At 43.5% G+C, this 25,457-nt stretch overlaps 1 protein-coding gene across 1 annotated transcript in view; it reads left to right on the plus strand.

Moving 5' to 3' along the window:
• Nucleotides 1-25,457, plus strand: part of LOC111962261 (cytosolic carboxypeptidase 4) — a 141,188-nt gene that overhangs the window by 114,301 nt on the left and 1,430 nt on the right. The gene's annotated exons all lie outside the window — the stretch shown is intronic.

Raw genomic sequence — 25,457 nt, forward strand, 5'->3', positions numbered from 1 at the left:
GGCATTTATATGGAGTTGGTCACCCCTTTGCTGCTATAACTGCCTCCACTCTTCTGGTTAGGCTTTCCACTAGATGTTGGAACATTGCTGTAGGGACTTGCTTCCATTCAGCCACGAGCATTAGTGAGGTCGGACACTGATGTTGGGCGATTAGGCCTGGCTCGCAGTCTGCATTCCAAATCATCCCAAAGGTGTTCGATGGGGTTCAGGTCAGGGCTCTGTGCAGGCCAGTCAAGTTCTTCCACACCGATCTCGACAAACCATTGCTGTATGGACCTTGCTTTGTGCACGGGGGAATTGTCAAGCCGAAACAGGAAAGGGCCTTCCACAAACTGTTTACACAAAGTTGGAAGCACAGAATTGTCTAGAATGACCCTGCTGGTCATCTATGAAAGTTTGAACATCTTGAAGAACAATCTGGGCTTAAATGGCCATGTACTGTTATAATCTCCACCAAGCACAGCCAAAAGAGGACTGGCCACACCTCAGAGCCTGGTTCCTCTCTAGGTTTCTTCCTCGGTTCCTGCCTTTCTTGGGAGGTCTTCCTAGCCACGTGCTTCTACATCTGCATTGCTTGCTGTTTGGGATTTTAGGCTGGGTTTCTGTATAGCACTTTGTGACATCTGCTGATGTAAAAAGGGCTTTATAAATACATTTCATTGATTTGATTGTAGCATTAAGCTATTACAGTGAGGGAAAAAAGTATTTGATCCCCTGCTGATTTTGTACGTTTGCCCACTGACAAAGAAATGATCAGTCTATAATTTTAATGGAGGTGTTATTTGAACAGTGAGAGACAGAATATCAACAAAAAAATCCAGAAAAACCGCATGTCAAAAATGTTATGAATTGATTTGCATTTTAATGAGGGAAATAAGTATTTGACCCCTCTGCAAAACATGACTTAGTACTTGGTGGCAAAACCCTTGTTGGCAATCACAGAGGTCAGACGTTTCTTGTAGTTGGCCACCAGGTTTGCACACATCTCAGGAGGGATTTTGTCCCACTCCTCTTGTGCAGTCTTCTTCAAGTCATTAAGGTTTGAGGCTGACGTTTGGCAACTCGAACCTTCAGCTCCCTCCACAGATTTTCTATGGGATTAAGGTCTGGATACTGGCTAGGTCACTCCAGGACCTTAATGTGCTTCTTCTTGAGCCACTCCTTTGTTGCCTTGGCCGTGTGTTTTGGGTCATTGTCATGCTGGAATACCCATCCACGACCCATTTTCAATACCCTGGCTGAGGGAAGGAGGTTTTCACCCAAGATTTGACGGTACATGGCCCCGTCCATCGTCCCTTTGATGCGGTGAAGTTGTCCTGTCCCTTTAGCAGAAAAACACCCCCAAAGCATAATGTTTCCACCTCCATGTTTGACGGTGGGATGGTTTTTGGGGTCATAGGCAGCATTCCTCCTCCTCCAAACACGGCAAGTTGGGTTGATGCCAAAGAACTCCATTTTGGTCTCATCTGACCCACAACACGTTCACCCAGTTGTCCTCTGAATCATTCAGATGTTCATTGGCAAACTTCAGACGGGCATGTATATGTGCTTTCTTGAGCAGGGGGACCTTGCGGGCGCTGCAGGATTTCAGTCCTTCACGGCATAGTGTGTTTACCAATTGTTTTCTTGATGACTATGGTCCAGCTGCCTTGAGATCATTGACAAGATCCTCCTGTGTAGTTCTGGGCTGATTCCTCACCGTTCTCATGATCATTGCAACTTCACGAGGTGAGATCTTGCATGGAGCCCCAGGCTGAGGGAGATTGACAGGTCTTTGTGTGTTCTCTCCATTTGCGAATAATCACAGAAACTGTTGTCACCTTCTCACCAAGCTGCTTGGCGATGGTCTTGTAGCCCATTCCAGCCTTGTGTAGGTCTACAATCTTGTCCCTGACATCCTTGGAGCTCTTTGGTCTTGGCCATGGTGGAGAGTTTGGAATCTGATTGATTGATTGCTTCTGTGGACAGGTATCTTTTATACAGGTAAGAAACTGAGATTAGGAGCACTCCCTTTAAGAAGTACATTCGCAGAGTACGACCTGCCTCAGCAGAAGCGGCGCAGGTCCTAAACCAGGCACTTGTCATCTCCCGTCTGGATTACTGCAACTCGCTGTTGGCTGGGCTCCTGCCTGTGCCATTAAACCCTACAACTCATCCAGAAACGCCGCAGCCCGTCTCGGTGTTCAACTTTCCGCACAGTTCTCTCACGTCACGCCATCCCGCTCCTCCGCTCTCTCCACTGGCTTCCAGTTGAAGCTCGCATCCGCTACAAGACCATGGTGTTTGCCTACGGAGCTGTGAGGGGAACGCACCTCCGTACCTTCAGGCTCTGATCAGGCCCCTACACCCAAACAAGGGCACTGCGTTCTATACCACCTCTGCCTGCTCGCCTCCCTACCTCTGAGGAAGTACAGTTCCGCGCTCAAGCCCAGTCAAAACTGTTCGCTGCCTTGGCACCCAATGGTGGAACAAACTCCCTCCGACGCCAGGTCAGCGGAGTCAATCACCACCTTCCGGAGACACCTGAAACCCCACCTCTTTAAGGAATACCTAGGATAGGATAAAGTAATCCTTCTAACCCCCCCCCTTAAAGAGTTGATGCACTATTGTAAAGTGGTTGTTCCACTGGATATCATAAGGTGAATGCACCAATTTGTAAGTCGCTCTGGATAAGAGCGTCTGCTAAATGACTTAAATGTAATGTAAATGTAATGTAAATGTTACCTTGTATGAAAGACACCTGGGAGCCAGAAATCTTTTTGATTGAGAAGGGGTCAAATACTTATTTCCCTCATTAAAATGCAAATCAATTTATAACATTTTTGACATGCATTTTTCTGGATATTTTTGTTGTTATTCTGTCTCTCACTGTTCAAATAACCTACCATTAAAATTATAGACTGATAATATCTTTGTCAGTGGGCAAACGTACAAAATCAGCAGGGGATCAAATACTTTTTTCCCTCACTGTAAGCATTAGCATTTCCCTTCACTGGCACTAAGGGGCCTAGCCCGAACCATGGGAAAACAGCCCCGGACCATAAAAAAAGAAAGATTGCATGGCTGGGTGCTTGATTTTATACACCTGTCAGCAACGGGTGTGGCTGAAATAGCAGAATCCACTAATTTGAAGGGGTGTCTACATACTTTTGTCTATGTAGTGTACATGTTTCCTGTCTCGTCATTTAATTAATTAATTGATGCTACTCCAACTATGACGTTGCATTGTAACACTCATCAATTTATATTATTTCGCTCTCTCTGTCTCTCACCCTCCCTGTCACTCTGGTGACCTCTCTCGCTCTGGTGACCTCTCTCGCTCTCTCAGCAGCAAAACAAAAACCTTCTATGTTAAAAAAAGCGCAAATTTGCATGAATTATGTAACTGTGAAACACGTAATAATGACTGGTGGAGTGGCTACCTATTTCTCTTGCTCCTTCTTGTTAAACTATTTCTACTGTAGTAGAGTTATTTTATCAATAATCTGAGGTCCTTTGCAGATAGCCAATTAACTGGTGCTCTGTAAGGGATCAAACGCAGACTGGGCTAACATGAAGGATTAACTCACCAAGTTTATTCAACTGTAGAATTATTCAAATGCACATTGCAATATTTATAAGTGTTTGTCAGACTTTCATAACATCACAAAAATGTGTCTGAAAAACATGTAGACCTCCCATTAAAACGTTGCTTTCCGGCGTGATGCTTAACAGTGTATTTCTCTCATGTGTCAAGCAGATTTTAGATGCAAAAAGTAGAAAAGATACATCCGTGGAGTGGTGGTGATTCTAATGTGATCCTGGGGACATTGGATTGGGGAGGCGTGTCTAATTATATATATACTGTATGAAGCTGCTCTCTCTCTCTCTATATATATATATTATAGAGAGAGAGAGGAGAGGGACGAGAAGACTGAGAGCGAGAGAGCGAGAGAGCGACGGGAGAGAGCGAGAGGAGAGAGCGAGGAGCGAGGAGAGAGAGAGGAGAGAGAGAGGAGAGAGAGAGAGAGAGAGAGAGAGAGAGAGAGAGAGAGAGAGAGAGAGAGAGAGAGAGAGAGAGAGAGAGAGAGAGAGAGAGAGAGAGAGAGAGAGAGAGAGAGAGAGAGAGAGAGAGAGAGAGAGAGAGAGAGAGAGAGAGAAGAGAGAGAGAGAGAGAGAGAGAGAGGAGAGGAGAGAGAGAGAGAGAGAGAGAGGAGAGAGAGAGAGAGAGAGAGAGAGAGAGAGAGAGAGAGAGAGAGAGACCTGTGAAAGCTGGCTGTGAGGTGTATCTCTGGTTCTCTCCCCTCCCAGGGGGGATCTGATTAAATCTCTGTCCCCCGCTGTCACACTGACTACCACACTCCGCTGACATGCCACACACTGCGCACACCTTTTAATCTGCATATTAAATTATTAGCGGGACTTCAACTCTCCTTTTTTCCCCCACTGTGTGAGAGCTATTTGTGTTAGACTTAAGCCTATTAGTCATGGATCTGAATTGAACCTGAAAAAGGACAACCTTTAAATGTTTATATCTTGGGTGATTTGAAGCAACAAATGCATTGTGTTGTTCATTCATACATGTCATGCGTCAGTGCTATCATAGCCATCTCTGATACAGTTCATCTATTACAAACAGCCTATGTGACTCCAGCCGTACACACATCTGTACATACCAAATTAATGCAAACTAAATGCTGAAAGTAGTAGGCTAGTTATTCATGCATGCAAACAAAAATACTGGCTTAGAATACCGACCTAAATGCAAACGAACGAATGTGAACAGAATCTAACTGCGTTAGTCCAGTAGTAGGCCTACTAAACAACATATCAGATCGATAAAGATATGACACAATCTATATTTAGGCTAGTTACATTAACAGTAAACAAATGCAGTAAACAAAAGACGAATAACCAAAACATAGTCTACAGCCTGCTACAGTGAGATGCTGCCATGCACAGCTGTCTTGCCAAATACGTAAATAGGCCTATATAGGCCCGCTTCAAACATGGAAAGTCATGCTGCTCATGGGTTCAGCAACACATTGTGAATACACTTCTCTGGCTCAAATTCGACCCACGTAATCAACGAATCAATGCCAGCACGTTTCCAATACGTACAGTTCCGTTTACAGTAACGACAGCCAATAGGCTACCGAGAAAACCATAATAGGATGTATCTACTGTATATAACGAAACATACCGATATGTAGCTATACCCAGGGGCGTCATTTGGATTCTTGCTTTGGAATTATATTGAATCTTGCTTATATCACGCTATACCACAATAAACATACAAGTTCAAACGCTTTTGACCAAGAAGTGACAGGTTCAATGGCACAACATCTCAGCTGTGCTCTAGCAGCACCATGGACAGCGCCCTACACACTAAAGCAATTACAAAAAAACAAAAAAACAACAACCAGCTAGATTGTTTCAAACTTAGCTTTTCAAAAGAGTTGCAGCCTCCTTGATGCTCTGTGGAACTTCCTGAGTAATCGATCATTCCGTTCTCCCTGAAATCTTCTTGTAAGATCCCCCTCAAATGCCAGTTAGATTAGTTGAGCTTTCCTCGGGTGTAGCATGCTTCTTCTGCGCTGACTGAAAATGAGTTCTCGCATGTAGCTGTGAACGCCCCAAAAGTCAGTCCATGAAGTCCAGGAATGAATAAGAATATGTACATAAAAATATATGAATGAGCGATGGCCGAACGGTATAGGCAAGATGCAGTAGATATTATAGAGTACAATATATACATATGAGATGAGTAATGTAGGGTATGTAAACATTATATAAAGTGGCATTGTTTAAAGTGGCTAGTGATACATTTATTACATACATTTTTCCATTATTAAAGTGGCTAGAGTTGAGTCAGTATGTTGGCAGCAGCCCCTCAATGTTAGTGATGGCTGTTTAACAGTCTGATGGCCTTGAGATAGAAGCTGTTTTTCAGTCTCTCGGTCTCTCGGTCCCTGCTTTGATGCACCTGTACTGACCTCGCCTTCTGGATGAGGGTGAATAGGCAGTGGCTCGGGTGGTTGTTGTCCTTGATGATCTTTTTGGCCTTCCTGAGACATCAGGTGGTGTAGGTGTCCTGGAGGGCAGGTAGTTTGCCCCCGGTGATGCGTTGTGCAGACTTCCCTACCCTCTGGAGAGCCTTGCGGTTGTGGGCGGAGCAGTTGCCGTACCAGGCGGTGATACAGCCCGACAGGATGCTCTCGATTGTGCATCTGTAAAAGTTTGTGAGTGTTTTTGGTGACATGCCGAATTTCTTCAGCCTCCTGAGGTTGAAGAGGCACTGCTGCGCTGCTGTGCCTTCTTCACCACGCTGTCTGTGTGGGTGGACCATTTCAGTTTGTCCGTGATGTGTACGCAGAGGAACTTAAAACTTCCCACCTTCTCCACTACTGTCCCGTCGATGTGAATAGGGGGCTGCTCCTTCTGCTGTTTACTGAAGTCCACGATCATCTCCTTTGTTTTGTTGACATTGAGTGTGAGGTTATTTTCCTGACACCATACTCCAAGGGCCCTCACCTCCTCCCTGTAGGCCGTCTTGTCGTTGTTGGTAATCAAGCCTACCACTGTAGTGTCGTCTGCAAACTTGATGATTGAGTTGGAGGCGTGCATGGCCACGCAGTCATGGGTGAACAGGGAGTACATGAGAGGGCTGAGAACGCACCCTTGTGGGGATGTTGTTTCCCACCCTCACCACCTGGGGGCAGCCCGTCAGGAAGTAAGGACCCAGTTGACGAGTTTGGAGGGTACTATGGTGTTAAATGCTGAGCTGTAGTTGATGAACAGCATTCTTACATAGGTATTCCTCTTGTCCAGATGGGTTAGGGCAGTGTGATTGCGATTACGTCGTCTGTGGACCTATTGGGGCGGTAAGCAAATTGGAGTGGGTCTAGGGTGTCAGGTAGGGTGGAGGTGATATGGTCCTTGACTAGTCTCTCAAAGCACTTCATGATGACGGAAGTGAGTGCTACGGGGCGGTAGTCATTTAGCTCAGTTACCTTAGCTTTCTTGGGAACAGGAACAATGGTGGCACTCTTGAAGCATGTGGGAACAGAAGACTGGGATAAGGTTTGATTGAATATGTCCGTAAACACACCAGGCAGCTGGTCTGCGCATGCTCTGAGGACGCGGCTGGGGATGCCGTCTGGGCCTGCAGCCCTTCGAGGGTTAACACGTTTACATTTTTTACTCACGTTGGCTGCAGTGAATGAGAACCCGCAGTATTTGGTAGCGGGCCGTGTCAGTGGCACTATATTGTCCTCAAAGCAAGCAAAGAAGTTGTTTAATTTGTCTGGGAGCAAGACATCGTGGTCCGTGACTGGGCTGTTTTTTCTTTTGTAGTCCGTGATTGACTGTAGACCCTGCCACATACCTCTCATGTCTGAGCCGTTGAATTGTGACTCTACTTTGTCTCTATACTGATGCTTAGCTTGTTTGATTGCCGTGTGGAGGGAATAGCTACACTGTTTGTATTCGGTGATGTTTCCGGTCACCTTGCCCTGATTAAAAGCAGTGGTTTGCGCTTTCAGTTTTGCGCGAATGCTGCCTTCAATCCACGGTTTCTGGTTGGGGAATGTTTTAATAGACGCTGTGGGTACAACATCACTGATGCACTTGCTAATAAACTCGCTCACCGAATCAGCATATTCATCAATGTTGTTGTTCGATGCTATGCGGAACATATCCCAGTCCACGTGATCGAAGCAATCTTGAAGCGTTTAATCCGATTGGTCGGACCAGCGTTGAACAGACCTGAGCACGGGTGCTTCCTGTTTTAGTTTCTGTCTATAATTCTCTTGGTAGATAATGCGGTCGGCATTTGATTGTAAGGAATTCTAGGTCAGGTGAACAAAAGGACTTGAGTTCCTGTATGTTGTTATGATCACACCACGTCTCATTAATCATAAGGCATACACCCCCGCCCTTCTTCTTACCGAAGAGATGCTTGTTTCTGTCGGCGCGATGTTTGAAGAAACCAGGTGGCTGTACCGACTCTGATAGCGTGTCTCGAGTGAGCCATGTTTCCGTGAAACAAAGAACGTTACAGTCTCTGATGTCTCTCTGGAAGGCAACCCTTGCTCGGATTTTGTCTACCTTGTTGTCAAGAGACTGGACATTGGCGAGTAGTATGCTCGGGAGCGGTGCGAGATGTGTCCGTCTACGGAGCCTGACCAGAAGACCGCTCCGTCTGCCCCTTCTGTGGCGCCGTTGTTTTGGATCGCCGGCTGGGATCCGATCCATTGTCCTGGGTGGTGGACCAAACAGAGGATCTGCTTCGGGAAAGTCGTATTCCAGGTCATAATGTTGGTGAGTTGACTTTGTTCTTATATCCAATAGTTCCTCCCGACTGTATGTAATAAAACCTAAGATTTCCTGGGGTAACAATGTAAGAAATTACACATAAAACAACAATATACTGCATTGTTTCCTAGGAACGCGGCCATCTCTGTCGGCACCGGAAATAATAATAATAGTTGTCCACATATTCTAAGTCAGAACCGTCCAGAGTGGTGATGCTGGACGGGCGGGCAGGTGTGGGCAGCGATTGGTTGAAGAGCATGCATTTAGTTTTACTTGCATTTAAGAGCAGTTGGAGACCACGGAAGGATAGTTGTATGGCATTGAGGCTCGTCTGGAGGTTAGTTAACACAGTTTCCAAAGAAGGGCCAGATGTATACAGAATGGTGTCGTCTGCGTAGAGGTGGATCAGAGAATCACCAGCAGCAGGAGCGACATCATTGATGTATACAGAGAAAAGAATTGGCCGAGATTTGAACCCTGTGGCATCCCCCATAGAGACTGCCAGAGGTTCGGACAACAGGCCCTCCGATTTGACACACTAAACTCTGTCTGAGAAGTAGTTGGTGAACCAGGCAAGGCAATCATTTGACAATCCAAGGCTGTTGAAATTGCTGATAAGAATGTGGTGATTGACAGAGTCGAAAGCCTTGGCCAGGTCGCATAGGTCGCATAGCGGAGAGAGGCCCAAAACATTGTAGCAGGATATCAAGTGTAGTCCATTTGTCTTCACTGGAGCCAGAGCAGGTGATTTCAGTCTGTAAAAACTGGCCATCGACACTACACTCTGTTTTTCTTAGATCCAGCATTGATTTCACTTTCTTCACATCTAGAAAGTCTTGGCTCTCTGGGTCAAGGGCACACTGGGCCTCCACCAGTTGGCTGATGTGTTCCCTGAATCATACCTGACATTACACCATCCAACTGTAAGCCAGCTTATAGCCTACTGCTCAAAGAGAGGGCAAAGAGGGCCAAAGAGTGTTCGGCTATCAGCTAGAATCAGCTAGTTAGCTATTCTGTTGAAACAATCTTACTAGGTTTACCCGTGATTGGAGTTTGTTCTGCTGCTGACATCTGCCTCTTAGGGTTACTAACAGTCTAATTGAAGCCTTCCATGTTCCTGACCGTGAGATGACACATGCAACTCAAAAGGTAGCCACTACTACACTACCGTTCCCGCGCCGGCAGTGTCTGCCTGCATGATGAGTGAAAGGGATTGGGAGGGGGAATTTTCCAAGATTCAAACATTTGAAATTAGCTAGTTTGACGCCACAAATCTGAAACGGCACTTATCTCATAGGAGGGCAAAAGGGCAGGTGCTCATGCACCCTTATACCTCTTTCTGTGCACGAGCCTGGGCCTGGTAGTGAGAGGTATTTTCATCAATAGATTTGAGCATATTTCCGCTAAATGCCATTTTAATTTTCAATACAACAGATTATCATTTTACATGTTGTGGAGCATTTTAAACATTTCTGGAACAGCTGCCACTCAGTTAATTGTCCAAACTGGACTGATGTAACATATCAGATTTGTGTGATTCGCCACTGAAAACTATTGTGTGTTATCAGACGATTTATATGGAGAACTTGTGACACTGGTGTCTAAGAAGGGATTTGAAAAGTAATTATGGATGTTGCTGTTTGTTAATCTCTCTAACAGTTTAACTGAACTTATTTGGCATTCAACATAATGAAGGAATGCACATGCATTTAAAGCACAATATTACTGCTGTAGAGTAATTAGAGATAAAGAATACTGCAGACACGTTGATACACACGATTTAAGTAGAATTTGAATAAAATTGTTCAAATAAAAAATTTGTGCTGTACAAAATGAATTGTCACATACAAAGTAACTTTTTTTTAAATTTGGCTCCCCAGGTAAACAATGTTCGGCAACCTACATGTCCAACTGCCTGCTTACTCGGAAACACCCCTGTCATGTTGTTTAACCTCTCTATTTCCATAATCAAATGTTACGGGTATTGACAGTGGTGGGTTAATAAAAAACAGCAATGACAAAACTGAACTAACTCTGTGCCATATTGAGTTTACCTTTCTATTGGCAGCTAATAAGTCATTTAGAATGAATTAAGTTGATGGGTGAGTGGCGCAGCACAAATCAATAAGCTCTCATAATCACCATGCATGACTTGAGTGTGTCTGATTTAATAGGAGATCAGTGAGTAATTACTCTCACACCAACAGCAGAAAATACATTTTCGACAGTTTGGGAAGAGAAGAGACGAGCTGTGACACACTTCCTACTCCCCTGCTGTCAGAGCATTATTACTGATGATGATATGGGTGGTGCTTCTCTAGTCTTAAACAGATTGTGTTAATCAAATTAAATCAAATTTGATTTGTCACGTGATGAATACAACAGCCCTTAACCAACAATACAGGTAAAGAAATAGAGATAAGAAAATATTTACTAAATAAACTAAAGTAATTTTTAAAATAAAAAGTAACACAATAAAATAACAATACCGAGGCTACATACAGGGGGTACCGGTACCGAGTCAATGTGTGGGGGTACAGGTTAGTCGAGGTAATTTGTACATGTAGGTAGGGGTAAAGTGACTATGCTTAGAAAAAAACAGCGAGTAGCAGCAGTGTAAAAACAAAGGGGGGGTCAATGTATGTAGTTACACTAGTACTGTATGTTTACCCATTACAGTAAATGGTGATATACTGAACTATTTGGCTGAGTTAAGTTAGAGTTGATTATAATGATTTTGTTTTGGCCTTATTTGAAAATCAGAACATTGCTTATTCTGAATATGTTGACATGAAAGACAAACTTACAGACACCGTGAAAAAGACATTTTCAAATCAATATTCAACTCCAACAGCCAGTTGTACTCACTTTTTTCCCCATTGAATGTAATTCCTGATTGCGATGTAGTGCATTATGTGCTCCCTGACCCACTGCTCTGTGAAGAGCCTTACACTGAAAATGAAATGACTGGCTTGTTTGGTTTCCATCCTGACCCGCGGGCTTTTGATTAAAATACATCAGAAACAACATATTTTCTTTCCACAGACCATGGTAAGTTTAAATCCTTTTTCTAATAGAGAAACGAGGTTGTTAACAGCCTAGACTGCTAACTTTCGTTATCAGGGAAATAGAGAGAAACAGAAGGAAAATGGTAATAACCTTGGATTAGTTATTCTTGAGGTCAGTGGGAGGCAATGTTGGGATGAGATGTCTGTTTCTCTCTCAGCCCATTGTGTGTACAGTAATGAAAGTTGTACTATCTCTCCAGATCACTGTGCTTGATTGCAATGCGGCTGGCTGAATGGATGACATGAATAATCCGATTAAGATTGCATTTGCACATAATTATAAAACCGATGAAAGGATTTTCACTGTGTGTCCATTGTCTGCTTGGTCTCATGTGTGTTCCCCTTGTGTTGAGAGATTGTGTGCAAATCGTGTTTTACCAACGTATACTGCTCACAGACATACTACCATTTTGAACCTTTTCTTATGCCATTGGAGTAGGTATCTGTTGATCTAATGGTATGAAACAGAACATGATAGCATGACATAGGTAGAGCAATCACTTTAGTATGATTAATTAATGTGTGAGGATACACTATGGTAATGGTCTCATGTAGATGGGCATACCACTTTGGACATAATGTTCATACAAGCTGCCCTCTGAGCAAACTTCTCCCCAACACAGCCAGTAGCAGAACTATTAATGATACATCTGTTGGCCTGTTATGTTTTGTTTTGTTTTGTTTCCCCACTCTCTTTTTTGTACCTTTGTGTTAATGATGATTTCACGGTCGATTGGTCACTCCTGACAACATGGCTAATAGGATTTGAATTGTAAACATTGGACTAGCTACTGTGTCACTGACTCACTGCACCAGCCAGGCAGCTTCTGGGCAACAAGAACCTGAGGGGTAGCAGGGAAGAAACAAGAAAATGTGGAAAGGCGTAACACTTTGGCTAAAGGGACTTTCAGAGGCTACAACAGCAACAGAGTTAACAAACTACTGTCACTGATCACTTGTAGGAATCAGCAGCTGCTCATGCTTAATCTATAGCCAAATTATTGTTGTCAATGTTTGCAATTACAGTTTTCTTTTGAATTTGCACTGCACAAAAGGCAGGGAGGGTATGCTCATCTACATGCTGTGTCTTTCACATGACTTGAGTATACCATAAACCAGTATATAGTCGTAGCGCTGAATTTGAAGCCGCCATATTGCTGAATGGGGCTGAATGGCACCAACAAATCGCTAAGGATCACGGTGAAAGTGGCCACAACTAGCAAAGGATCATGGTCGATGTAGTCGTTTTCATCATGCCTGAGAGAGTTTAATGGAGCCTCCTCGTAGCCTGCTGGCCGGGGATTGGTCTGTGTCAGCACGTGGTCCTGTGTTATGACAAATATATTAGCAAGAATGGATCACTATTTAATTAAATATCTCGATTTGTAGCAAACTTTAAAATAATTCACAGTGGGGATCGAACTTGATCATAAGGCAGACCAGGACTTTTGGCACCGCTACTATAGGTTGCCAGTTAGTAGCCGACCAGCAGAGCTTGTGACTTCACGCTCCAGACCAGACACTGGGAGCCTGGTGTATACAAAATACTTTCTTTTGTTGATGCAATGTAGTCAGAACCAAAGTGTTTTTTATGGGATAATCTGGGAAATTGTTGGGCAACAGCTTCAAGGGTTAGCTTTGTTTCTTAATTGTTTGTTTTTGTTGTGACTAGGAGCAGGGTTGGGAGCAAGTCCTTATTCTCTATACAGCTGCTGGCTGGATGACTCCTTTTTACTCTACAAAATGTCCCCATTTCTTGTATGAAAGAGGTTTTGGGTTTTAGAGTAAGCGTTTGTTAAGGGAAAGATTTCAGGTGGGGTTTGGCAGGGCTTGCTGTTAGCAGTGAGCTCTAACATCCTCCTTCATCATTGCTCTTAAGGAATAATCTTAACACAATAGTAAGGGTGATCTCGCCATTCTGCCCCTTACTTCACATCTAATCAACTCGCAAGATAATCAGATGAGATGAAGAAACAAAGAAAGGGATGAAGATAGAAATAAGAAAGAAGTAATGAAAAATCAGCGAGGAAACATCCATGCAAAAGTATGTCTTATCAGTTTTGAAAAGGGGATGACTGCCGCTGGAGGGGATGACTGCCGTTTTATCGACTCTTAACCAATCATGCTATTTTGTTTGTTTTTTCGCGTTGTTCGTAACTTGTTTTGTACATAATGTTGCTTCTACCGTATGACCGAAAAGAGATTCTGGACATCAGAACTGTGATTAGTCACCTCAGATTAGACGAAGAGTTTTTCTTCACTGAGTTGGACGGGAGGGATATACTACAGACACCCGACCAGGCCCAGATCCCGTCATTCGCTGGAGAAGGAAACCTGAGATTTCACGGGAAAAGATCAGGGTGCCTTGTGAGGATCAGGCGATGAGTGGCTAATCTGCCTTTGCCTTCTGTCCTGCTAGCTAACGTTCAATCGCTGGAAAATAAATGGTACGAACTGAAAGCATGTACTGTATATCCTACCAACGGGACATAAAAACTGTAATATCTTACACTATCGTTCAAAAGTTTGGGGTCACTTAGAATTGTCCTTGTTTTTGAAAGAAAATAACATTTTTTTGTCCATTAAAATAACATAAAATCGATCAGAAATACAGTGTAGACATTGCAGTGGGTGGTCTGGTGCAGACAGTCGAGCAGGGCCACGCGGCTGGGGATGGTCTCATGGTCCGGGTCCTTGTTGTGCAAGTCCTCATACAGCTTCAACAGGGCAGACACGTAACCCTTGGCCACAGCGGCCCTGACATTGGCCTCTGAAAGAAAGATATGAAAATGGTTTAACAGTCTGAAGGCCTGGAGATAGAAGCAGTTTTTTAGTCTCTCGGTCCCAGCGTTGATGCACCTGTACTGACCTCGCCTTCTGGATGGTAGCAGGTTGAACAGGCTGTGGCTCGACCTACCTTTCCTTAGAGATCACTGCTGTGGCCAAGGGTTATGTCTCTGCCCTGCTATATAACTACTCCTTTGTGGACATTGAAATAGTCATCACCACTAGGTACTCTACCCAGGGCCGGATGAATGTGGGAGCTTACCGGGGCTAAAGCCCCTGGGCCCAGGCCAGTGGGGTGCCCAAGAGAAAGCAAAAAAAAAAATATATATATACACTACAGTTCAAAAGTTTGGGGTCACTTAGAAATGTCCTTGTTTTTCAAAGAAAAACACTTTTTTTGGCCCATTAAAATAACATCAAATTGATCAGAAATACAGTGTAGACATTGTTCATGTTGTAAATGACTATTGTAGCTGGAAATATCTACATAGGCGTACAGAGGCCCATTATCAGCAACCTTAACTCACTCCTGTGTTCCAATGGCACGTTGTGTTAGCTAATCCAAGTTGATCATTTTAAAAGGTTCATTGATCATTAGAAAACCCTTTTGCAATTATGTTAGCACAGCTGGAAACTGTGGTCCTGATTAAAGAAGCAATAAAACTGGCCTTCTTTAGACTGGTTGAGTATCTGGAGCATCAGCATTTATGGGTTTGATTACAGGCTCAAAACGTCCAGAAACAAATAACTTTCTTCTGAAACTCGTCAGTTTATTCATGTTCTGAGAAATGAAGGCTATTCCATGTGAGAAATTGCCAAGAAACTGAAGATCTCGTACAACGCTGTGTACTACTCCCTTCACAGAACAGCACAAACTGTCTCTAACCAGAATAGAAAGAGGAGTGGGAGGCCCCGGTGCACAACTGAGCAAGAGGACAAGTACATAAGAATGTCTGGTTTGAGAAACAGATGCCTCACAAGTCCTCAACTGGCAGCTTCATTAAAAAGTACCCGCAAAACACCAGTCTCAACATCAACAGTGAAGAGGCAACAGCGGGATGCTGGCCATCTAGGCAGAGTTGCAACGAAATAGACATATCTCAGACTGGCCAATAAACAAAAAAGATTTAGATGTGCAAAAGAACACAAACACTGGACAGAGGAAGATTGGAAAAAAGTGTTATGGACAGACAAATCTAAGTTTGAGATGTTCGGATCACAAAGAAGAACATTCGTGAGACGCAGAAAAATTAAAAGATGCTGGAGGAGTGCTTGACGCCATCTGTCAAGCATAGTTGAGGCAATGGGATAGTCTGGGGGTGCTTTGGTGGTGGTAAAGTGGGAGATTTGTACAGGGTAAAGGGGATCTTGTTGAAGGAAGGCTATCACTCCATTTTGCAATGCCATGCCATACCCTGTGTACGGCGCTTAATTGGAGCCAATTTCCTCCTACAACAGGACAATGACCCAAAGCACAACTCCAAACTATGCAAGAAGTATTTAGGGAAGAAGCAGTCAGCTGGTGTTCTGTCTATAATGGAGTGGCCAGCGCTGTCACCGGATCTCAATCGTATTGAGCTGTTGTGGGAGCAGCTTGACCGTATGGTACGTGAGAAGTGCCCATCAAGCCAATCCAACTTGTGAGAGATGCTTCAGGAAGCATGGGGTGAAATCTCTTCAGATTACCTCAACAAATTTGACAACTAGAATGCCAAAGGTCTGCAAGGCTGTAATTGCTGCAAATGGAGGTTTCTTTGACGAAAGCAACATTTGAAGGACAAAATTATTTTTTCAATTAAAAATCATTATTTACAACCTTGTCAACGTCTTGAATATATTTCCTATTCATTTTGCAACTTGTTTCATGTATGTTTTCATGGAAAACAAGGACATTTCTAAGTGACCCCAAACTTTTGAACGTTACTATATGTTTCACTGAGTCGTGGCTGAACGACGACATTAAGAACATACAGCTGGCAGGATAGAACAGCAGCCTCTGGTAAGAAACGGGGCGGGGGCCTCTGCATATATGTAAACAACAGCTGGTGCACGATATCTAAGGAAGTCTTGAGGTTTTGCTCGCCTGAGGTAGAGTATCTCATAAAAAGCTGTAGACCACACTATTTACCTAAAAATAATTAATCTGCATTTTTTGTTGCTGTTTACATACCACCACAGACCGATGCTGGCACTAAAACCGCACTCAATGAGCTGTATACAGGGAAACGCACATCCAGAGGCGGCGCTCCTAGTGGCCGGGGACTTTAATGCAGGGAAACTTAAATCCGTTTTACCTCATTTATATCAGCATGTTAAATGTGCAACAAGAGGGAAAACAATTCTAGACCACCTTTACTCCACACACAGATACACGTACATGGCTCTCCCTTGCCCTCCATTTGGCAAATCTGACCATAATTCCATCCTCCTGATTCCTGCTTACTATCAACAATTTAAGCAGGAGGCACCAGTGACTCGGTCTATAAAAAAGTGGCCAGATGAAGCAGATGCTAAGCTACAGGACTGTTTTGTTAGCACAGACTGGAATATGTTCCATGATTCTTCCGATGGCATTGAGGAGTACACCACATCAGTCACTGGCTTTATCAATAAGTGCATCGATGATGTCATTTCCACAGTGACTGTACGTACTTACCCCAACCAGAAGTCATGTATTACAGTCATCATTCGCACTGAGCTAAAGGGTAGAGCTGCCGCTTTCAAGGAGCGGGACTCTAACCCGGAAGCTTATAAGAAATCCCGCTATGCCCTCCAACGAATCATCAAACAGGCACACCGACTTGGATTACACAACGCTCGTCGGATGTGGCAGGGCTTGCAAACTATTACAGACTACAAAGGGAAGCACAGCCGAGAGCTGCCCAGTGACACGAGCCTACCAGACGAGCTAAATAACTTCTCTGCTTGCTTCGAGGCAAGTAACACTAACACATGCATGAGAGCATCAGCTGTTCCGGACGACTGTGTGATCATGCTCTCCGCAGCCGATGCGAGTAAAACCTTAATACGGGTCAACATTCACAAGGCCGCACGGATTACCAGGAAGTGTACTCTGAGCATGCGCTGACCAACTGGCAAGTGTCTTCACTGACATTTTCAACCTCTCCCTGTCTGAGTCTGTAACGCCAACATGTTTCAAGCAGACCACCATAGTCCATGTGCCCAAGAACACTAAGATAACCTAACACCAAGACAGTCATGAAGAGGGCTTGACAAAACCTATTCCCCCTCAGGAGACTGAAAAGATTTGGCATGGGTTCTCAGATCCTCAAAAGGTTTTACAGCTGCACCATCGAGAGCATCCTGACATGTTGCATCACTGCCTGGTATGGCAACTGCTCGGCCTCCAACCGCAAGGCACTACAGAGGGTAGTGCGTACGGCCCAGTACATCACCGTGGCCAAGCTTCCTGCCATCCAGGACCTCTATACCAGGCCGTGTCAGAGGAAGGCCCCAAAAATTGTCAGACTCCAGCCACCCTAGTCATAGACTGTTCTCTCTGCTACCGCACGGCAAGCGGTACCGGAGTGCCAAGTCTAGGTCCAAGAGGCTTCTAAACAGCTTCTACCCCCAAGCCATAAGACTCCTGAACAGCTAATGCACACTATTTGCATTGCCCCCCCCCTCCATCTACGCTGCTGCTACTCTCTGTTATTATCTACGCATAGTCACTTTAATAACTCTACCTACATGTACATATTACCTCAATTACCTCGACCCCGGTGTCTCCGCACATTGACTATGTACCGGTACCCCCTGTACATAGTCCGGCTATTGTTATTTTCTTCTGCTGTTTAATTATTCTTATCTCTTACTTTTGGGGGGGGTAATTTAGGAAAACTGCATTGTTGGTTAAGTGAGCATTTCACTGTAAGGTCTACACCTGTTGTATTTGGCGCATGTGACAAATACAATTTGATTTGATTTGACTTTGGGAGAGGTTACTTGCGACACAGCAGGCATTTGCATAGAAAGTTATAGCCCTTTGGATATAATCATCTGGTCCTGTAGACTTTGTAGCATAATGCAAGGCTTTTGGAGGAGCCACTGATTGTTTAATGATCTTTCAAAGCCCCTGACATCTTGGCAGCTGATAATAAAATACCAATCTGAAAATACTGTGCTAAGGTGTAAAATTAATAATCAATGAATAATAATTTATTGAACTTCTATAGCACTTTACATGACAAAAAAAAAATCTCAAAGTGCTTGAAAAAAGCTAACAATCAAGATTCAAATAAAACAGCTACAGTATATGATAAGAGTTGATCTGTACTACGATTTTCAGCCAGAGTTGAACGTTTTGAGGGTTTCAAGCCTCCAACAGATGGAGTAACAGTCAATAGGGAACCACATGGCTTGAGCAAACCTCCTGACCGATGAAATCGCCAATGCTAGCTCGCCATGCATTATAGTCCTCCTAATTGTAGTAGAACCCCCCTGCCCAAAATAGGTTGGTGTATTAGAATCAAAATACACTAGATAGCTAGCTTGATAGCATCGCTAGCTAGCTATCGTGAGAAAGCTGATTTGCCATTAATTCACGGGAATTAAACAAATAGATGCAATCCAGACCAGATCTATACACACTTGGCTATCTACAAGATATACAGGAGGTCTCTGCCAAGGCGACCTCATGGCGCCATGGCAACCACGGAACTTCAAAATTGTATTGTTACTTTTCAAAGCGGCAGGTTTTAAAAGCATAGGTCCCCTGCCACTCTTGATGCCCTCCTGGAAAAGAGAAATTACCCCCCCCAAAAAAAAAAAATCATCCTGCTTTCTGTTAGGAGAAGCAGACAGCCCCTCTCATCACAGTACCATATGTTATCTTCTATTTAATTCTCATTCAGAGCAGAAATAGACAAGCACTCAGACAGACAAACACACACACACTCACATGCACGCACATAAAGAGGTGAGTGTGTGGAGAAGGTGTAAATCAGTGTGCCTGTCACATCCTCGTCCCCAGTGGATCCCAGTGTGTTCTAATCTGATTAGTGTAGAAGGGCTTTATGTTTGCTGTCAATCAAGGGTTGGGCTATCTGAAGGTCACAGCATCCTTCACACATCTGAACTGCTGGTGGAGTCAATTGGCACCTTTTCAACCGGCACAGAAATGACAATTTGCCTACACACACACTTTTGCCAACACAATTTGCCTATGCATTAGCGATTACCATGGGCTTCTGCATGCATTAATGTGGGCATTTCAAAATGGGAATAACTTGACAGGTAGTGTTGTTTACATTCACAGCAGTAGCAGGTTGTTCCATTCAAGATAAGGGAGGATATTAATTTTTTTCTATTTTATGAGCATGGCCTTTTCTATTACAGCATATTGGATGACTGTCATTCATATTCCATTCACCCAGTTCAATGTAACATTGATAGGTTTAGGCTACCCATCATGGGGTTGCTACAACCTAGCCTATGAATGAAAGTTTATAATATAGGTGCACAGGTCGAGAGACATATTGGAGTAATGAAGGTGACTCTTGCCTGGATCTAGCTGATCTGAGGTGTAGCAACATCTGTAGCAGTCACATCTGTAGTCGTGAAATGCTTTGAAAGGCTGGTCATGGCCATATCAACACCAACATCCCAGACATCCTCCAATTTGCATACTTCCTCAATAGATCCACAGGTGACGCTATTGCACTTCCCACTGCACTCTCCCACCTGGACAAAAGGAACAACTATGTGAGAGTGCTGTTCATTGAGTACAGCATAGCTTTCAACACCATAGTGCCCTCCAAGCTCATCCTAAACTCAGGACTAAACACCTCCCTCTGCAACTGTCCCCTCCTGTACTCCCTGTTTACCCACGACTGTGTGGCCGCACACAACTCCAACACCATCATTAATACATTTGCTGATGACACGACGGTGGTAGGCCTGATCACCGACGACGAGGCTGACAGCCTATCGGGAGGAAGTCACACTGTCAGGACAAAAATCTCTCCCACAACGTCAGCAAGACAAAGGAGCTGGTTGTGGATTACAGGAAAATAATGGCCAAGCACGCCCCCATCCACATCGACAGGGTTATAGTGGAGCGGGTCGAGAGCTTCAAGTTCATCGGTTTCCACATTACTAAGGAATTAACATGGTCCAAACACACCAACTTAGTTGTGAATGAGATACGACAACGCCTCTTCCCCCCTCAGGAGGCTGAAAAGGTTTGGCATGGGCCTTCATATCCTCAAAAGGTTCTACAGCTGTACCATTGAGAGCATATTGACTTGCTGCATCACCGCTTGGTATGGCAACTACTTGGCATCCGACTGCAAGGTGCTACAGAGGGTGGTGTGGGTGGCCCAGTACATCACTGGGGCGGGGCTCCCTGCCATCCAGACCTTTATACCAGTAGGTGTCAGAGGAAGGCCCTGAAAATTGTCATAGACCCAACCCCCCAAGCCATAGACAGTTCACTCTGCTACCGCACAACAAGCGGTACCGGAGTGGAAAGTCTGGGACTAAAAGGCTCCTGAACAGCTTCTACCCCCAAGACATAAGACTGCTGAACAGTTAATCAAATGGCTACACGGACTATTTGCATTTACCTTTTTTTGCACTAACTCTCTACGGTACTCCTTGTATATAACCTCATTATTGGTATTTATTGTGATACTATTTTCTATATTTATTTGCAAATGTTCTTACTTTTTAACTCTGCATTGTTGGGAAAGAGCTCATAAGTAAGCTTTTCATGGTAAAGTCTACACCTGTTGTATTTGGCGCATGTGACGAATACAATTTGATTCGATCAAATAAAATACAATTTTGTTTGGTTTAATTTGATTAATCATCAAATTTCTATTGGACAAATTCAGGTAGGTTCCTCCCTGTTTCGTTCTGTTTGCTTCCGTTTAAGAAACATTTTGCAACAGAATCCGCAAAATGAATACACCCCTGAACACCCAAACACAGAGTTCACTGTTTGCTTCTGCTTAAGAAACGTTTTGCAACAGAATTAGCCAAATCAATACACCCCTGATCACCGGAACACACAGTTTACTTTCAGCAGCCACATACTGAATCATCCCTTCGCTCATTGTAAAATTCTATGTGCTCTCCTCCTCTAACCAACAGCTGTCTGTGACCAGGCGCAAAGACCTCTCCAAGCCAAACCTTCATACCATAACCGCTAACCCCTACACAGCCGACATCGTTGTCACCATATTAACATTATAGCCAACAAACTAGAACTAACACATTAGTAAACCCACAATCCAATCCATGTGTGCAATCACGCAGTACAGTGTACAGCAAGCAGTTTAGCTGTTACACCGGTGATCCCCGGTGGCAATAAATGTATAAATCCGAAAGATTACCATGATTTGAAAGAGTTGTTGTGTTGGAGAGCCTTAGCAAGCTAACTAACATAAATAGCATTCCTCTCTATTTGGGTCAGGTTATTGAGTAGGCTAAATTAGCTGCATTGGCTAAGTAAGTGAAAGGTAAACTAAGAAGAATAAAATACAACAAACACTGCGAACAAGGGCAACATCAGGGAATATATTTATCGATATGTTTCCAGATATCTGACACTAATATGGAGTTGGTCCCCCGTTTACTGCTATATCAAGTCCCCACAGCAATGCTCCAACATCTGGTGGAAAGCCTTCCCAGAAGAGTGGAGGCTGTTATAATAGCAAAGGGGGACCAACTCCATATTAATGCCCATGATTTTGGAATGAGATGTTCAACGAGCAAGTGTAGTGTATCTATTATCTAAGCCTTTATACTTAGGCATATTTTCAGAAATGTATCATATCTGTAGTCATCACCTGATCATTTATAAAATATATATAATTTCAATAGATCTCCTTACATGATATGTAATATTAATCCTTGTATTTCTGATAAAAATGGGCTGAATCCAAATCATGAAATGTCCAGCTCCCAAATGATTTTACCTGTTGAGATCGCAAGGCTGTGTGCTCAATTTTGTACACCTGTCAGCAACACTTGTGGCTGAAAAAGTCACTAATTTTATTAAGTGGTGTCCATACACTTTTGTATATATAGTGTAGCTACTCTACCTGCTTCATTCATGATGAGAAAACTAACTGAAATAAGCTAGCTAGCCAAGCTATAAGTTAGTTAGCTTATATTAACCAGGAATACAAAATACGCCTAGATGTTTTTAAAGGTCTCCTTGGGAGTAAAAAAATGTATCCTGAAGGGAAGGCAATTTCATTATTTATTAGCTAGCTAGGCTACCAATTACCCCCCCCCTATCAAGGCTAGCTAGTTAGCTAATTAACTAGCCCTACTGGATTTAGCTAACATTCTTCAATCTAATTACTAAAATGAATTAAACATCTCAAATTAGTTACTCACTTTAGAGGTACATTCTATGAGATCATTTCTGAACAGTTTCTCACTTCTTTGTTTCTCCAGTTGTCAATTTGAGCACACACTGTTTGCACACTCATTTGTGGTGCCCAAATTCAAAACAGAAAATGTGTGATTCTTATTGCAATTCTATTAGTTACAGTGCTTTTAGCTTTTGGTTTGCGTGCAACTTTATCCGGAGGGAATACTGAAAGTATAGCTAGTGTCTGAAAGAATGATATGGATTTAATATTTGTCAAATATGCATTGTATGTGATGAGAAGATTTACTAAACTCAGCAAAAAAAGAAACGTCCTCTCACTGTCAACTGTGTTTATTTTCAGCAAACTTAACATATGTAAATATTTGTATGAACATAACAAGATTCAACAACTGAGACATAAACTGAAGAAGTTCCACAGACATGTGACTAACAGCAATGGAATAATGTGTCACTGAACAAAGGAGGGGGTCAAAATCAAAAGCAACAGTCAGTATCTGGTGTGGCCACCAGCTGCATTAAGTACTGCAGTGTGTCTCCTCCTCATGGACTGCACCAGATTTTCCTGTTCTTGCTATGAGATGTTACCCCACTCTTCCACCAAGGCACATGCAAGTTCCCAGACATTTCTGGGGGGAATGGCCCTAGCCCTCACCCTCCGATCCAACAGGTCCCAGACGTACTCAATGGGATTGAGATCCGGGCTCTTCGCTGGCCATGGCAGAACACTGACATTCTTGTCTTGCAGGAAATCACACACAGAACGAGCAGTATGGCTGGTGGCATTGTCGTGCTGGAGGGTCATGTCAGGATGAGCCTGCAGAATGGGTACCACATGAGGGAGGAGGATGTCTTCCCTGTAACGCACAGCATTGAGATTGCCTGCAATGACAACAAGCTCAGTCTGATGATGCTGTGACATACCGCCCCAGACCATGGCGAACCCTCCACCTCCAAATTGATCCCGCTCCAGAGTACAGGCCTCGGTGTAACGCTCATTCCTTCGACGATAAACTCGATTCCGACCATCACCCCTGGTGAGACAAAACTGCGACTCGTCAGAGAGCACTTTTTGCCAGTCCTGTCTGGTCCAGCGACAGTGGGTTTGTGCCCATAGGCGACGTTGTTGCCGATGATGTCTGGTGAGGACCTGCCTCACAATAGGCCTACAAGCCCTCAGTCCAGCCTCTGTCAGCCTATTGTGGACAGTCTGAGCACTGATGGAGGGATTGTGCGTTCCTGGTGTAACTCGGGCAGTTGTTGTTGCCATCCTATACCTGTCCCGCAGGTGTGATGTTCGGATGTACCGATCCTGTGCAGGTGTTGTTACACGTGGTCTGCCACTACAAGGATAATCAGCTGTGCGTCCTGTCTCCCTGTAGCGCTGTCTTAGGCGTCTCACAGTACGGACATTGCAATTTATTTCCCTGGCCACATCTGCAGTCCTCATGCCTCCTTGCAGCATGCCTAAGGCACGTTCATGCAGATGAGCAAGAACCCTGGGCATCTTTCTTTTGGCATTTTCCAGAGTCAGTAGAAATGCCTCTTTAGTGTCCTACGTTTTCATAACTGTGACCTTAATTACCTACCGTCTGTAAGCTGTTAGTGTCTTAACGATTGTTCCACAGGTGCATGTCAATTAATTATTTCTGGTTCATTGAACACGCATGGGAAACGGTGTTAAACCCAATGAAGATCTGTGAAGTTATTTGGATTTTTACGAATTATCTTTGAAAGACAGGGTCCTGAAAAAGGGACTTTTCTTTTTTTTGCTGAGTTTATGTAGGCCTACTGTCAGTACTTGTAATCTTATAAAGAAAATAAGATGTCCACATAGGCCTATCTCAGGATATCTAAGGAGTCTATATCCAGCTATACCATGTGTGATACCTGGAGGGAATTGAGGAGTTATTTGTGCATGAAAGAAAAATATGGATTTCATGTTTGTCAAATTATTGATAATGTGCTGAAAACTCAGAAATCCATCAGAAATCGTCCTTATTTTCAGCATATCAAAAAGCATATCAAGATCCGGATATGGACCTGAGCCAAGAGAAGCATATCTGGAAACAATGTCGCTTCATATCTTGAATGTGCTGAGAAAACACAGATATGCGACCTATACAGTCAGTATTTGTCAACATGATGAGAGAAAATAGGATGTCATATATCTCAGGATATTGAATGAGTCATAATCCAGACATAGGAAATGTCCATGTGTGATATTCGAAGTAATCCCAATATCACATACTGTATGTCCACAAGACGCAACTGGATTCAGAATTTGTCACGATATGGTGCATATCCAATAAACTCTATATATTCTGTAGAATATTAAAATCTTGTCGTGGCAGGAGGCAGGAGGACACATATTTGGCTGCCAAAACTGCACATTTTGGCTTTTCACCCAATAAATATTAGATGTTTTCTTAATCTTTTACAGTTTCAAATTCCTCTCTCTCTCTCTCTCTCTCTCTCTCTCTCTCTCTCTCTCTCTCTCTCTCTCTCTCTCTCTCTCTCTGCTGCTTCTCCTTAATTTTTGGAAGAAATTAATTTGTTCCAAACTCTTCTCTATCTTTGTGCCAACTACTCACCACACTTTATACACTGCAGTGCTACCTAGCTGTAGCTTATGCTTTCAGTACTAGATTAATTCTCTGATCATTTGATTGGATGGACAATATGTTAGTTCATACTGCAAGAGCTCTGATAGGTTGGAGGATGTCGTACGGATAATTACTGTGATAATTACTTTGTAAGTCTATGGAAAGGGGTGAGAACCACGAACCTCCTAGGTTTTGTATTGAAGTCAATGTACCCAGAGGAGGACGGCTACATCATGGTGCTGCCCTGGAGGGTGCTGTTGAGGCTACTCTAGACTGTCATTGCAAAAAAATAATTGAATCAGTTATTTGGCGAAATGTGAATATAGTATAGTTTTA

The sequence above is a fragment of the Salvelinus sp. IW2-2015 genome, linkage group LG4q.1:29 (genome assembly GCF_002910315.2).
Source record: "Salvelinus sp. IW2-2015 linkage group LG4q.1:29, ASM291031v2, whole genome shotgun sequence".
NCBI classification, from domain to species: domain Eukaryota; kingdom Metazoa; phylum Chordata; class Actinopteri; order Salmoniformes; family Salmonidae; genus Salvelinus; species Salvelinus sp. IW2-2015.